The following is a 15,587-nucleotide window of genomic DNA, read 5'->3' on the forward strand; positions in this document are numbered from 1 at the left end:
CGCAGCTACCCTATACTTGGCTGACAATTTTTTATTGACTGCAGGGATAACCTCAGGAGTTTCCCAATTTGATGAAATTTTCCTTTGTAAAGCTGTATGGAAAGGGACCACAGGATCCTCCTGTGGACCTTTATCTCGTATGTCTGTAAGGTCATCCTGTTGAAAAACAGGTGAAGGCGCAGACCAACCCATGAATTCAATAATTCTTGCCATCAGGGTTCTGTAGGGGGTTTCAGCATGTTCCCCTGGGTTTGGTTTGGCAAATTCCACTTCTGGGCAAGTGTCCAACCCACTTGCCTCATGTAAGGATTCCTGTAGGTCTTTCAACCTTCTTTCCTCAGAGGTAAAATCCTCCGAAACAGGTGGTGTGGTCCTCTGCAGCCCGTAGGGTCTTTCTTGATCAGAATCCTCCCCTTCTTCATAGATTGAAGATAAGGTTCTGGGGTACTCTGACCTCGGAAATGGTGTAAAACCTATTTCTAAAGCAGAAGGAGCCAAACTTGTCATTATTGGTCTAGAAAAAGTCCATGTCGTCGACGCCGATGTGAAAGGCTTCGAAGGCGCCGAGAAAGGCGTCGAGAAAACTGGAAGAGGCCTCGAGGAACTCCAGAGGATCGGGATCCTGTTCGAGGATGTCGACGACGTTCTCAGAGTCGTGCTGGTGGCCCTGGGTATAACCGTTGGCTTTGAAGTAGCCGTGTTTTTTTCTTTTATCGGCGTTGATGTCGGCATCGACAATGGCGTCGATTCGATCGACCGATGCGTCGAAGAACCCTTCGATAACGGCGTCGATTGCGCCGATCCATGAGTCGAAGGGACTTTCGACGATGGCGTCGAAGATGGTGCCTTGCTACCCGATGGCCCGTGGCGCTCTCGGGTGGACTCTTTCGCTGGGTGCAATGACTCACAGCGTTTAGATTTTTTGGGTTTTTCACCCAGGGTATCACCCTCAGCTGTCTTCGAGGGGGTCGAGGCCGCTTTCTCGAAGACGCTTAGTATCTTTTTCCTGAATTCCTCCCACTCAGCCTGAGGGCTGTGTTTTGTGGGGCAGGAGACCCTTTCTGGGGAAAGAGAAGATGACGAGGAAGGGGATCTTCAACGTCTCTTTTTTGAGTGTCTAGATCTCGACGAGTGGTGGGAGCTACTTCGAGACCTAGAATGGGAATGCTTTCGACGGCGAAGAGACGAACGCCTCGACTCGGCCGAAGAAACTTCGAGGAGGTTTTAACTGACTTACCTCTCTCGAGCTTCTCCTTGCGCTCCTTCAAGGCTTTCGCCGTCATGGACATGCAGTCCTCACACTCCGAACAATGGTGCTCGACTCCCAAGCACCACAAACAGATCCTGTGAGGATCAGTTAGCAACATTTTCTTTCCGCAGTCTCACAGTCTCAACATTTTTTGAAGCCGGACCGCGGAGTCGTCGGTTCGGATGAGGAAGCCATCGAGTAGGAGTTGGTTTTATCGAGGAAATAAGAGGTTTATCTGACTGAACTGAGCAAAGATATTCCGAGGCCCCACGAAGCGCGGAAAAACGGAACTAAGCAACGGACGCCGTGCGTGGCTATTTATGGGCATTGTGACGTCGGCGCCGATACGGTGGCTGTCGAGGGACACCAACTCTACAGAGAAAAAATTTCCAAGGCCAGCAAGCTGGAGACGAATTATCTAAGATAAGGAATACGTCGGAGGACACAATCACAATCCCTTCGAAATAGATATTTATATGTGAACAAGCACCAAGTGTGGGGTGCGAACGCATCTTCTGCAGTTTCTCTGTGTCCTGCTTTCTTTATTAAAGTCCATTATGGATCAGTGTTTTATGATTTTGTATTGTGGTTTTGCTGAGTGTGATGCACGGCACGTTTGTTTGTGCCATATATATATATATATATATATATATATATATATATATATATATATATATATATGCCAACAGTAGCGAGGATAATGAACAACCTACAAGAATATATATTTTTTTATAGAATAGATGAGACTTCATTCAAGATGTTCGAAACAGCAAAAAGAGCAGAGGAAGAGGTCAGGGTACAGCATCAGGCGTGGGATAAAAAAGAAAACGAGGCAAGCCAAGGAAAAAGGCACCATAGGCATCGATGGGCCAACAAGATCAATGCGCTCTGGAAAACATACGAGGAAGTACCAAATACGGAACATGATACGAGTATAATCAACTTATCCTCTCCTATCTTAACTAATAAGCAAGCAACAGTTCTGAAATTCGGTCTTAATTTTTGTCCCACAGCGCATTATGATTATGCACAAACAAGGGTTGATTTTGACAAATACATGCGCAAGATCCATTTATAGAAGTTCTTTGCTGTCAATCCACCCAACAACAACTAAGTACACCATTGTGAAGACAAACAGAGGTCATCATAGAAGACATGCAAACGCTAGTAGATCTAGTGCAGTTGTAATCCGGCATGGGGGTTGTCGATCCTTTTCAAACAATCAATTGGAAAGATTTTAATATTAACACCGAAATGGCCAAGAAAAGCAAATTAAAAACCAAATCAAGATGTAATCCTGTTTTCAAACCAAGGGGTCATATTGAAGCTTTCCAGGATTTGGTGATACACAATCTCAAGAAAATAAGGACAAAGAAGTGAGATGGTAAAGGCAACAGGACAAAGAATGAAAAACATGCAATATGAATAGTTCCAAAGCTGTTATAATATTGATTTAGGATCTAATCCTCTTTTTACATGAATGTATCAGAAATAGCAGATATCACTTGACACTTTTTCCACTGAGCATCCGAGTGTAAACATTAACTTTGTCAAAAAGGAATTTTTATTTTTAAAGTTGAATTTTAAAGCTTAAAAAATATATAATGAGTAGAGAAACAAGAACACAATTATTGTCTAAATACACACGAGTAAAAATAGGAAAAAGAAAAACAAAAGCAAGGTTGCAAAAGACACGCACAAAATGTGCTCAAAACTTAAATAGAATAATCTGACTTCTACACATAGTTTGTCGATTTCTTTTCTCTAAGCAGTTCTGCCTACGTATGCAAAAACATCATCACAATTAGTTATGTTGTATTTTGTAGGGGTGTTATAGATCTAATCTGTAGACACCCATATACTTTTCGGCAAAGCGAGCCACGTGCAGAGCATCATTTCAACAGCCTTCCTCGGGGTGGGTTTGTCATATAACCTTAGGGGGAACATTTTTGGAATAAGTTCTTGTTTGAGAAAATGAGGGTAAAGGAATACGAAGAAAATGTTACATTCAGATAAGGGACTGTTTTAGTAATTACAATAGGTTAAAAATGACTGTCTTTAATAATTTGTCCTTCAAGAATGCGTACCCAATCATTATAATGATAATGGGTAATCAACAAATGTAGGGCAAGCCGGTAGGAACATTTGTTCGTGCGGGGCGTGTGGCACAGAGGTAAAGGAGAACCAACCAGTGATCCGCCTAGCAGATATGGGAGCAGAAAAGAAAAAACATTTGTCTAAACATTCTGTGGCTTCTCTCCATTTGCTACCTTAACTTTACTTTTGTACTCATTCAAATTGCGTTAGCTTAGACATACCTGGTCAATTTATGTGCAAGGGGTGACCTTCATGAAGAGACTGAGTGCTTCTAGTTTGCAAGCTTCAGGATCAGTTCTTCCAGAAAGATTTCTATATACTTGGGGAGTACCATGACCTGATTGTAATGGAAAGCAGAATTTTTGCAACTGTATTCTAAATTCTCAATATTTAGAGACTCCCTTCAGTAGAAACAATGGTTTAACCCTGAGGATGACCTTCTCTTTATAGAACATAGTATGAGGAGGCTTGCAAGAAAGAGCCTGCAACTCACTCACCCTGCGGGCTGATGTTATTGCGATAAGTAGGACTTTTTTCAATGTTAGGATCCTTAAAGGACATGAATGTAAAGGCTTGAATGGGATACATGTCAGGAATTTTAATACAAGGTTTAGGTCCCAAAACGGTACATTAAATGGAACTGGAGGGTATACATTAGTAGGTCCCTTTAGAAATTGTACAATCAAGGGGATTTTAAAATAGGAATCCTCTTCTGAGGAGCGCTGAAAAAAGGAAAGCGCTGCCAGATATCCCTTTATGGTTCCAATCTGCAGCCCCAGATTGGCTAAATGTAATAGGAAAGAAAGCACCATAGGTGTGCCACATTGGAATGGATCCACATTCTTATCCCTGCACCAGTTGCTGAATTTATTCTAACGGCACTGGGAGGTACCAATCCTTGTAGCTCTGCCTCCCACAAACCATGCGTGAAGGCTGAGTGTTTTGACCTCTGGATGGAGAACCCGACCTCCTTCTTCAGGAAGAGATCCTCTCTTTGTGGAAGACGTATTGGAGGGTAGGTGGACTTGTCCAGAAGGTCTGGATACCATGTCCTCCTGGCCCAATCCCGAGCAATTAGGATCATGGATTTCCCGAACTTTATCAACCTCCTGATCACATGAGAAATGACGGGGACTGGAGGAAAGTCATACAGGAGTGGAAAATCCCAGTCCACCACAAACGCGTCTCCTAGAGCTCCTCTTTGGGGAGATTCCCTTGAGCAATACTGCTCACACTTCTGGTTGGCACCAGTCGCGAACATATCCATTTCATGGGTTCCCCAAAGGGTGAAGATCTCTTGAAGGACTTCCTGAGCTAGTTCTCACTCATGGGAGACTGTGCTCTGCCTGCTCAGAGTGTCCACCGCCGTGTTCTTCTTTCCGGCTAGGTGAATTGCTGATAGAGAGATTCCTTCTTGTATTGTCCAGAACTAGAGCTGCATTGCCTCTGGAAAGTGGTAGTGACCCTACACCACCTCTCTTGTTGAGGTAGTACATGGCCACTGTGTTGTCCGTCATTATCAGGACGTTCTTTCCCCATGCAGATGGTAGGAAGGCATTCAGTGCTAGCCTGATTGCCCTCAGCTCCAACAGGTTGATGTGTAGTTTGGTCTCCGATGCAGTCCAACAACCGCCGATTGTCAGTTCGTTGGTGTGGGCTCCCCACCCAGTGAGTGAGGCGTCCGTCACTACCGTTATCTCCGGCCATGGTTGCCAAAAAGATTCTCCCTTGAGACTGTTGTCTTTGCAGCCCACCATAGAAGGTCCTGAGCCACTCTGCTCGGAGCTTGCAATTGGTCCGACATATTCCCTGAGAATTAGGACCAGAGTCCCGAGAGCCCATTGAAGGGATCTCATTCTGAAATGGGCCTCTGGCACCAGATAAATGGAGGATACCATGACACAGAGCGAACTAAAAAAAAAAAAAAAAGAAAGAAATCTAAGGCCGGACGAAGCTGGGCATTCTGGAATTTTGTTACCATCTGCTGAATGTGTTGAGCTTTCACCTCGGGATGAAAGGCTTTCCCAGAGGAAGTATCCAGGACTGCTCCAATGAATTGGAGTCTTTGGAATGGTATCATATGGGACTTCTTGTAATTGAGGGAGAAGCCCAGTCTGTGAAGGGAGTGGCAGGTGATACTGAGATGTTCCTGGGCTTGTTCGGGTGAATGAGCCCTGATCAGCCAATTGTCCAGCTAGGGGTAGATGTGAATCCCCCCTCTCCTGAGACTCGATGCCACTACCGACATTAACTTGGTGAAATCCCTAGGGGCGAAGGTCAGGCCGAATGGCAGAACTCGAAATTGAAAATGAGAACTGCCAATCGCGAACCTCAGGTACTTTGTGCTTCAAATGAATTGGCACATGGAAGTAAGCATCCTGAAGGTCCAATGATACCAACTAGTCTTGGAGTTGGAGAGCCTGAAGGATCTGAGAAAGGGTAACCATCTTGAACTGGTCCTTCCTGAAGAACTTGTTCAAGAAGTCCAAGATGGGTCTCAATCCTCCGTCCTTCTTGGGAAAGAGAAAGTAGGGGGAATACCAACCCTTGTTCCTCTCCGCTACAGGTACATGTTCTATTGCACCTTTCTCTAGTAGGATTAAAATTTCCTGCACGAAGAGCGGATCTGGAATTTGACAGAGTTGGATCCCGGTGGATGATCTTGAGGCCTTTTTTGAAAAGGAAGGCAGTGACCATGGGCTACTGTTTCCAGTTCCCAAGCATCTAAAGTAATGTCCCACCATTTGTTCAGATGCTGAGAAATTCAATCTCCCAAAGGGGTCTTGTGGGTCAAGGCCTCAGAGTGGGTTAGAGGCGGCTGCAGTAGCGGCTGAGGGTAAAGTTGCCGCTGCTGGGATTGATTTAGCACTCCTTCCTCATCCACCACGAGGGAATATTATTTGTCCCCTTTGCCCGGCCTGTCCTCTTCCACTACCAATTGTGGAACAGAAACGAAAAGAACGACCCGTCCAGGAAGATGAGCCTCAATAGGGTTGTTGAGGTTGTCGAATGGAGACGCTCAGGGATTTAGCTGCCGCCTTGGGGGTCTGCAGTTTCTCCAGATTCTCATCTGCCTTGTTGCCGAACAACCACAAGCCATCATAGGGCATGTTGAGCAGTCTGGACTGCACATCCGGTGCAAACCCAGACTCCCTCAACCACGCAAACCTGCGTAGTACGGTGCTAGGGGCCATGGATCTGTTGATGCTGTCAGCAGTATCCAAACCTGACTGGAGACATTCTCCCATTGCCTCCTTTCCATCCTTAACTATAGCCAGGAAGCTGCCTCTTTCTTCGCCTTCCGGAATATGATCAGCCGCCATGGCAACACAGTCCCATAGCGTATAAGTAAATCTGGAAAGAGTACAGGTGACGTTGGTAGATTTCAAGTCCATGCTGCCTGACGTGAAAACCTTACATGCCCAGGCATCTACCTTCTTGGCATCTCTATCTGGGGGGACAGAGAGGTAAGCCGATTGCATGGTTGATGTAGTGGCCTGAACTACCAAGCTCTCAGGTGTGAGGTATTCTGGATCGCTGCTGGACATCCTGTACTTCCTTGCAAAGTTTCTGATAACTGCAGGTCCAGATTCTGGGGTTTCCCAATTTGCAGTGACCTTCTCTCTGAAGGGCTTTGTGGAAGGGCACAATTGGATCCTTCGGAGGGCCTTGGTCTAGGATGTCTGTCATGTTATCCTGTTCACAAGTAGGAGAAGCTCTACTCCAACCCATATACTCTGTGATCCTATTCATGAGATTTCCATAGGATGAATCTGCATGTTCAGAAGGGTCAGGCCTGCCAAACTCCAGTTCTGGCGAAGTGTCAAGACAACTAGCCGACTGGAGAGAATCGTAAAGGTCTCTCATTTCGGACTCTTCACTAATGAGCTCTTTTGGCACATTCTTAGTGCCAAATTGTAACCCAAAAGGAGGGCAATCGTCTTCAGAGTGCTGTTCCTCTTCATAGATTGAAGACAGACTTAAAAAAATAGTCTTTCTTCGGCACAGGCCTATAAAACGTGTCCTGAATGGGCAAAGGCCTTGACAAAGTCGAAGTAGCCGTCAATGGTGTAAAAGATGGCTTCGGAAATGGTGCCGGTTTACTCGGCATCGCCTTCGACTTCCACGTCGAGATGTCCGACTCCGATGGAGTCAACAAATCGGCAAGTTCTTCGACGATTTGTGTTTCTTCGGTGGTATCGAAGAAGGACTCTGTTCCCGAATCGATACTCTCTACGACTTCTCGTTGGGTCGAGAACTCCCTCGACATTTTGCTGGCTTCATGTTCGGCTTCGAAGCAGTAGCCTTCGACTTCTCTTTGTTGTTCGAAGGACAGACCGAGGTATGGCTTTTGTGTGATTCTTTCGAGGGGGTCGAGGCCGCATTCTCGAAAATACACATCATCTCTGGTCTAAATGCATCCCGTTTTCTTGGGAATCACATTTTGTCGTGCATCAGATTACCTCAGAAGAGGAATCGGATGATGAAGAAGAAGACCTGTGACGTTTCTTTTACACCTTCTTTGACATTTCTTACGAAGAAAACTGAAGCGTTTAGTTTATTATTTGTATAGCGCCGCCTGGCCCTGGGGCATCCAGGCGCTTAAACTGAAAACAACATAACAGAGTAATACAATACAATGCAAACATGGTACGTAGAAGGGAAGTACAGAGATATGGTACATTATCAGGCAAGTACAGATGAATACAAGGTATGGCAGGCATAGACAATGTCATAATACTTGGTTTACAAGGTCAAGATCATGTCATAATATTTGGTTTACAAGGTTGCGGGCAGTAGGACAGTTAGTATAGTGTCAGTAGTTCAAGGCTTCGTTGGTTAGTAACCAGGATTTGGCGCTGTGTCTGAATCTATGAAAGGAGGGTTCAGCTCTAAGATCCAGGGGCAGTGAGTTCCAAAGTTCAGAGGCAAGCACGGGGAAGCTTGCGCCACCTGCTTTTTTGAGTTTGAATCTTGGGATGGTTAGACAGTGTGTTTGCGCTGATCTGGTTGGACGAGGTGGGATGTGGAATGTGAAGTTGTCCGATAGGTATCTGGGTGCTTGGTTGGTTAGGCACTTGTGCATAAGCGAGAGCGTTTTGTGTTCAATTCTTTGAGATATAGATAGCCAGTTGCAGGATCTTCTGGTGTCAGATATGTGTTTGGAAATGTTCAGGGCTGCTTGTAGGGCGTTGTTTTGAATGACTTGCAGCTTGTTGATGTTTTTTTGGCTGGTGCCCAGGTAAAGAGCGTTGCAATAGTCGACTTTGGAGTGGACTAGCGCTCTGGCTAATTTGATACAGTTAGAGGGTGAGAGGTACGGTCTTCTGGCATTGATGACCTTGTAGGTGTGAGCGGTGGCAGAAGAGATGGCGTTAATCTGTCTTGTCAGTGTGAGGAAAGAGTCAAGGTAAATCCCAAGGGTTTTGACATTGTTGGAGACAGAGATGTTGTTCCCATCGATAGAGAATGTCTGATATAGTTTGTCCAGTTTGTTGAGTCTGGGTTGAGTGTCTAGGAGGAGGAGCTCAGTCTTATTGTCGTTGAGGCAAAGGCTGTGCTTAGCCATCCATTCTTGGATAATGGAGTAGATGTTGTTGAGAACTGCATTGTCAGTGGAATAGTCACCTGTTAGTGGGATAATTATTTGCGTGTCGTCTGCGTAGTTCGTGTAGATGACGCGCAAAACGGTCCAGTATGTCGAAGAGGGGTTTTGTGAATACATTATATAGCATGGGGGAGATGCAGGAGCCCTGAGGGACACTGCATGTGACTGGGGCTGGTTTGGCAGAGGCTGTCGGAGCAAAAACCCTCATGGATATGTTATTCAAGAAGGACTGGATCCAGGCATTGGCTTTGTCAGAGAATTTGGCTGCTAAGGTTAGATGTTTACAAAGAATGTCATGGTTGACCAGGTCCAAGGCCGCCAATAGGTCGAGGAGGAGAAGGAGTGCAAGTTTGCCATTGTCTTTGATGTTGTCCATTTGTGTCAATCAAAGCATTCTCGGTGCCGTGTTTGGGTCGGAAACCTGATTGAGTCCTAATAGGTTGGTTTTCTCGAGGTGGTTCTGTATCTGTAGATAGGCAGCTCTGTCAAGGATTTTGAGGAGGAAGGGGACAGTCGTGATGGGTCTGTAGTTGGTGGGGACACTGGGGTTGAGGGTGGCCTTCTTTAGTAGGGGTAGAACCCAAGAGTCCTTCAGGTTGTTGGGCACTATGCTAGATGTGAACGAAGAATTGATCAATGACGTAATGAAAGGAGCAAGATGTTTGGCTGCGTCTTTGATAATAGGCGCCGAGCAGATATCGCATTGGCACTTGGATGGTTTCCGTGAGTGAATTATGTCTTTCACCTCTTTGATGGATATGGTGGAGAACTCAAATAGGTTGTTGTCATCCGCTGTAGGTGGGTGGGAGAGGGGGATGGTGTTGTCAGTGAAGGTGAGGCTTTCTTTCTTAGTTACAATTTTGGCTTGTAACATGGCAATTTTGCCTAGGAGTGCTTCTGTGAATGTTAGTGCACCAAGATATGTCTTTGATGCAGGTATCTGGAGTGGGGGAGGGGGATTCGAGGTCTCTGAGAATGTTAAAACGCTCTTTGGTGTTGGATTTGGTGTTACAGATTCTTTCATTATACATGGTTTTTTGTCTGAATGATGGCTGTCTTGTATATGTTGGAGGCAAGTGTGTATGCTGTCTTGTTGTTGGTGGAGGGCATTTGTTTCCAAGATAACTCCGCTTGTCTTTTGGTATTGCGGACTATTTTTAGTTCAGGAGTGAACCAGGAATTGAGATGCACGCATGGTTTGGCTTTCCGGAGTTTGAGAGGTGCTATGGTGTTTATGGCCTTAAGGATGGCTGTGTTGTAGAGATCTACTAATTCCGTGGGGTTAGTGATGGTGGGTGAGAGGTCGATGGGGAGGGGTTTCTCTACTGTGATGTTTTTGCTATTTCTAGTGAGTGTCGGTGGGAGCAGGGCCGGGTGTTTGGGTGCCTTTGTTGATGGTAAAGGTGATGAGGTGGTGGTCGGTCCAGGCGCATGGTGCGTTGGAGAGGATGGTGGTGTTGCAGTTGAGATCAGCTATCCAATCAAGGATGCAGCCTTTATTATGTGTGGGTTGTGAGATGTGATGGGTGAGACCTAGTTCGTAGATAGTTTTGGCGATGGTGTTTGCATTGTTGTCTTTCTGGTCCTTGAGACCCAAGTTAAAATCGCCTAGAATGAGTCGTGAGTTGGGTTTGGTGTTGTTGGAGAGTAAGAGAGCTATGTCGTCCTTGAAGGACAGTATGGGACCTGGTGGTCTATAGATAAGGTGGGTGGTAATAGTACTTGTATGGGTTGTGGACAGTTTGATGGTCGAGTAGTTCAGCGGATGGGAAGGATTGGTTTTGAATGTATGTGCCTTATGTTGAGGGAGCTTTTAGCAATGAAGCGTGCTGTTAATAACTCAAAGCAAAAGCTTTCGGAAAAACGGAACTGAAGCCAACGCTGCATGCGCTTTTATGCTGACAATAACGTTGGCGCTCGACGGAGGCCCTCGAGGGACATCGACGTGACGGCATCGCATACAGCGCACTCTGTTGAGAGATCATTTTTTATGAAGCTGCAAAGCTGCCAAGATATTTTATTTATTTATTTATATCTATATAGCGCGCAGACAGCCCAGGGGCATTGTGGCGCTGTTACTTGCAGGAACTTAGTTACAGGGGGTACAGGATTGGTAGCAGTCGTTGGCACATTATGATTGCTACAAACAGATTAGTCATTACAGCTCATGTATCTTTGGTTATTACATTACAGACAGTTTATTGGCGAATATGGTGCTGCGAGAGACCTTATGTGAAGAGGATGGTTTTCATAGCTTTCCGGAAGGCAATGAGGATATACAATATAAGATGAGGAATACGTGGGAGGACACAATCCCTTCGAAATGGTATGTTGAGAGCACCATTGGGAAATTGAAAATCTGCATCCTACAACACAGAGTAATCAATATTGCGGATCCATCATAAGCAATGGCTCAACATTTTCAGGATAAACATGGTGGACAATTACGTTAAGTGTTTTGATTTTTTGGAATCTACAATATTAAAAAAAATCACGCAGGAGGGAATCGCGTATTACAACTGCTCCAGTTAGAAACCAAGTGTACCTTGGATTTTGAGACCAAAAAACCAAAAGGCCATCTGGATGAAGAATTACATACATCTTTGGGAACACAACTGTTCCTTCCCAAACTCCTTCAATTTATTGCTCAGTGACCGCTTGCTCCTTTTTATTTCTGTATATAATTTTCACATTGGTACATTGTGTTCTTCAAAAACCTTTGTATTAATCTTATAATTTTTTCTGCACTATTGTTTCTTTCTTGTGACTCTGTCTTGATTCCTTCATCATATATTGTCTCATCGCATGGTCGAAACATTTAGAGTCTAAGAAAGGAAGCTTGCAGATTTGTGTTATAGACAGCAGGATTTTAAATTAAGCTGGTTGTGTTAATGAATACCAAATTGTGTCAATTGGCAAACCAAACTATGTCAATTGGCAATTAACTTTGGGCAATGACAAAGTTATGTCGTATATCTCCCTGCCCCTCTCAGACTTAAGCCGGCTCTCCTCAAGTTCCAGAAGCTTCTCAAGACCCTCCTTTTCTCTTCCTCTTTTCCTCTCCTCTCCTCCTCCCCTGCTAATGTCCCACACTGCCTCTTTTTGACTGGCTGCCTGGTTCCATCTGATTCTTACAGGACACCAGGCCCTCCGCGACCAGTCTACCCCTGCACTTGATCTCCCCTGACCCTCTAACCCCCTCCTTATCTGCACTTGCCCTTCCGGGCTCCCTCCCCATGCACTAGCCTAGCTAGCCCCTTTCAGCCCCGTTCCTCGCACCACTTAGCATGTGGACCTTCTTCCCTTGCACTCTCTGCATTCCCTGGCACTGGTCCACCTGGTCTCCCCATAGCCCTTGCCTAACCCATGTGCCCTATTTTCACCCTGACCGGCACTTACCCTTTCCTCTCTCTCCCACAGTTTTTGTTATGGCTCTTGCACGATCCGAATGACACAAGGCCTAGTAGGATAATTTTTGTTTTTCTTTATCCCCGTTCTCCAACCACCGCTTTTGTCGTGTTGCGCCTTGAAACACCTTTGCTGTATAGGCGCATTATAAATACCCAATAGATAAATATAAATAAATAAAATATATAATGTTGACATCTATTTTTTACAATTGCTCCATTTACTGAGCGTTTGTACATGATTTTTTTTAGCATTAGCAAATATTATATATAATATGAAACATTCAAATACCAGAAAATCCCTACTTGTATCAATATGATAAGTTTATGCATGTGCACCTTAATCATGAGGTTTATTAGTAGTTTAATCCATTAGCACTTTATTTCATGACTGAACTTCCAAATTGGAAATACTGCATTGATAAGTCGCATTGATGCAATCGAACGTCATGCACTAGCACTTTACTTTTTGAGCAAATTGCCAAATTAGAAACATTGCACTGTGAAATTGCATTAAGGAAAATTGTGGTTGTAAATAGCGGGAGTAACAAGTACATGTAAGCACCTTATAAGTGTAAGGAGTTTTTATGCAGATATTGTAATGCACCTTGCACTGTATTCAATTATTTAACTACCTAATATTTAGAAGGTTACTAGGAATCAATTAATGATGCATATCTAAAGGTCTCTGCAGACAGGGGATGCACTTTGCACTTTATTGAACTAAGTAACTGCTTTATATCAAGAATGCCGCTGCCAGAAATTGACCAATGTTAAATATATATGCTATCATTGATTCATTGTTAAATACTGGCACTGTCATGGATGGGCTCTTTTACAATGCACTAAACTGCAAAAAAGCAAACGCAGCTGCAAAAATGTGAGTAAAATCACACTGTGATGTTTTGTAATGCAACAATTGTTTAGAAAAAATATTGTCAAGCACTAGCACTTTACTAATGTCTTCTCTCGATTGTCTGTATTTTATTTATGCCCTGGTCTGTCGAGATTAGCAAGCTATGACAATATGGCCGACATGATTATCATACTAGCCTCTTTTGTGTTTTGGGCTTCCAATGAAAACATAAAAGGGCTAGAATAGAACATGGCAACCATAGTTATGTCGTGTTACCAAAGAGTGGCCTTTACAATGTAATGTTGCACATGATCAAGTTGCTGGAAGGCTGTGAAACCTGTTGTACCAAGCCTATTTTGTTTTACTTGAGTAATGGATTAAAGGGTCTTTTGTAATTTCCTTTTCTGTGTGCATACCATTATTCGACATTCCTGCCAAAGGATTTAGAGCAACATCTCCGGACTGCAGTCCGAGGTGTACATCTCTGCACTTTGTTTTCACATATACAAAACATTCACAGCTACATTTTTCAAAGACTTCGCTGATACCCTGGCCCCTTGGGTTACGCACTTTGTAAATTAATCCTTCGATGAATCCTACGTACCTAATAACATTAAAGATGCTTGGATCACTCCTCTTCTAAAGAAAGAATCTTGATCCCTCAATACCTGGTAACTTCAGACCTATTACCAATGTCTTGTTTTTACTAAAGATCATTGATAAGATTGCTTACGTACAATATCAAAAGTTTGTTGAAAGTAAGAACATTGTCGCCGAGGAACAATCTGGCTTTCGTGCCAATCATGGCACTGAGATGGCTCTCCTGGACCTTCAGAATAATATTGCTTCAATCATAGAAAAAGGTAATCCTGCACTGCTTCTTTTGTTGGATCTTTCTTCAGCATTTCATCTAATTAACCATGATCTTGTTGCCGAAAGACTCATCACAGTTGGTAGATTCTCCCAATCCACGGCCGGCAGGTTTAAATGGTTTTTAGGTCAGAGATCTGCAGCAGTCGTAAAGGGGAATTTCTCCTCCTTAATAATCCCACTTTTATGAAGAGTCCCACAGGGATCATGTCTGTCGCCTCTTCTATTTAACATTTTCTCTAAATTACTGCATGACATGCTACGAACCATGGGTGTCGGGATTACAAATTACACCGATGACACACAGTTGGTATTTACTCTATCTGGAGAATATGAACAAGATGCTCACAGAATAAGAGGCTTTTTCTGCAATACAAGTCTGGATGGCTTCTACTTCATTAGCTCTCAATGAGGCCAAAACCGAGCTTAAGATAATCGATACACCACAGAGATTAAAAAACTTAGATGATAATTATCGAAGCTTTAAAATCAACAACAGCAACATCTTGGTCTCTGACCATGTAAAAATGCTAGGCGTTTTTATGGATTCTCATCTCTCCTTCAAAAGGCACGTCTCCTACCTCAAGTCTACCTGCACCTTCTTCTCCAACCAAATTTGCCCATATCTGACTAAGCCCAATCTGGCTGTTATAGCGGGCGCTATAGTTAATTCTAAACATGATTATTGCAACAGCTTGCTGATGGGCACCTCTAAATCAAACATAAGAAAACTCCAAACTATTCAGAATGGAGCAGTTGGGGAAATCAATGGCCTAAGTACTGGAAGATACCGGCCGAGAGAAGGAATCTTCACTGGCTTCCAATTGGTCAAAGAATTAAATTTAAAAGTGCAGTAATAGTTTTTAAATGTCTATCTGGTTCGGCTCCCAAATATCTCTTGATAAAATACAGAATGCACCTTTTAGGAGAAACCTGCGATCCAAAAAAATCAGGACCTAGTTCAACCTCGCCAACTCCTAAAAAGAGTTGGTAGCATCAATTTTAGCTTTTGGGCCCACAAGACCTGGAATTCATTGCCCTTGTCTATAAAAAATGGTGGACCCATTAACATCTTTAAAAAGCAGCTGAAAACGTGGTTATTTGATGGCAGCACTGAGTAATTTCTCTCCTCGTCCTCTATGCTCTGGCCCTCCGACTTTCCATCTGTCTGCCCGTCATATTTTTATGTTTTGTCTCTGTCCCTGTGAGCGCTCTGAGGCCCTTGGGTGATTCAGCGCTATATAAAAACCAAGATAGATAGATAGATATATATTAGTTAAGTTGAGTATGGAGTTCCATAGGAATCCCAAAAATGTAATTGCTAATAATTTGACTCGTATGACGGATTTGGCTGAAATTTTGGAACACCAAGGGGCACCTATTGCGGACTAATTGGGACTCACGATTCACATACCCAGCCCCGGACAATACATATTTATATTTGTCTTTACTTTCCCCGTTGCAACACTTTGCGCACACATAGCTGAACTTGGGTCCGCT

The 15,587-nt window shown here is 43.9% G+C and overlaps 1 protein-coding gene across 2 annotated transcripts in view; it reads right to left on the minus strand.

The window, feature by feature from the left end:
* Positions 1-15,587, minus strand: part of FCHSD2 (FCH and double SH3 domains 2) — a 1,767,327-nt gene that overhangs the window by 1,006,188 nt on the left and 745,552 nt on the right. The gene's annotated exons all lie outside the window — the stretch shown is intronic.

Source organism: Ambystoma mexicanum, chromosome 7q (genome assembly GCF_040938575.1).
Source record: "Ambystoma mexicanum isolate Mex_15411 chromosome 7q, UKY_AmexF1_1, whole genome shotgun sequence".
In the NCBI taxonomy this organism is placed as follows: domain Eukaryota; kingdom Metazoa; phylum Chordata; class Amphibia; order Caudata; family Ambystomatidae; genus Ambystoma; species Ambystoma mexicanum.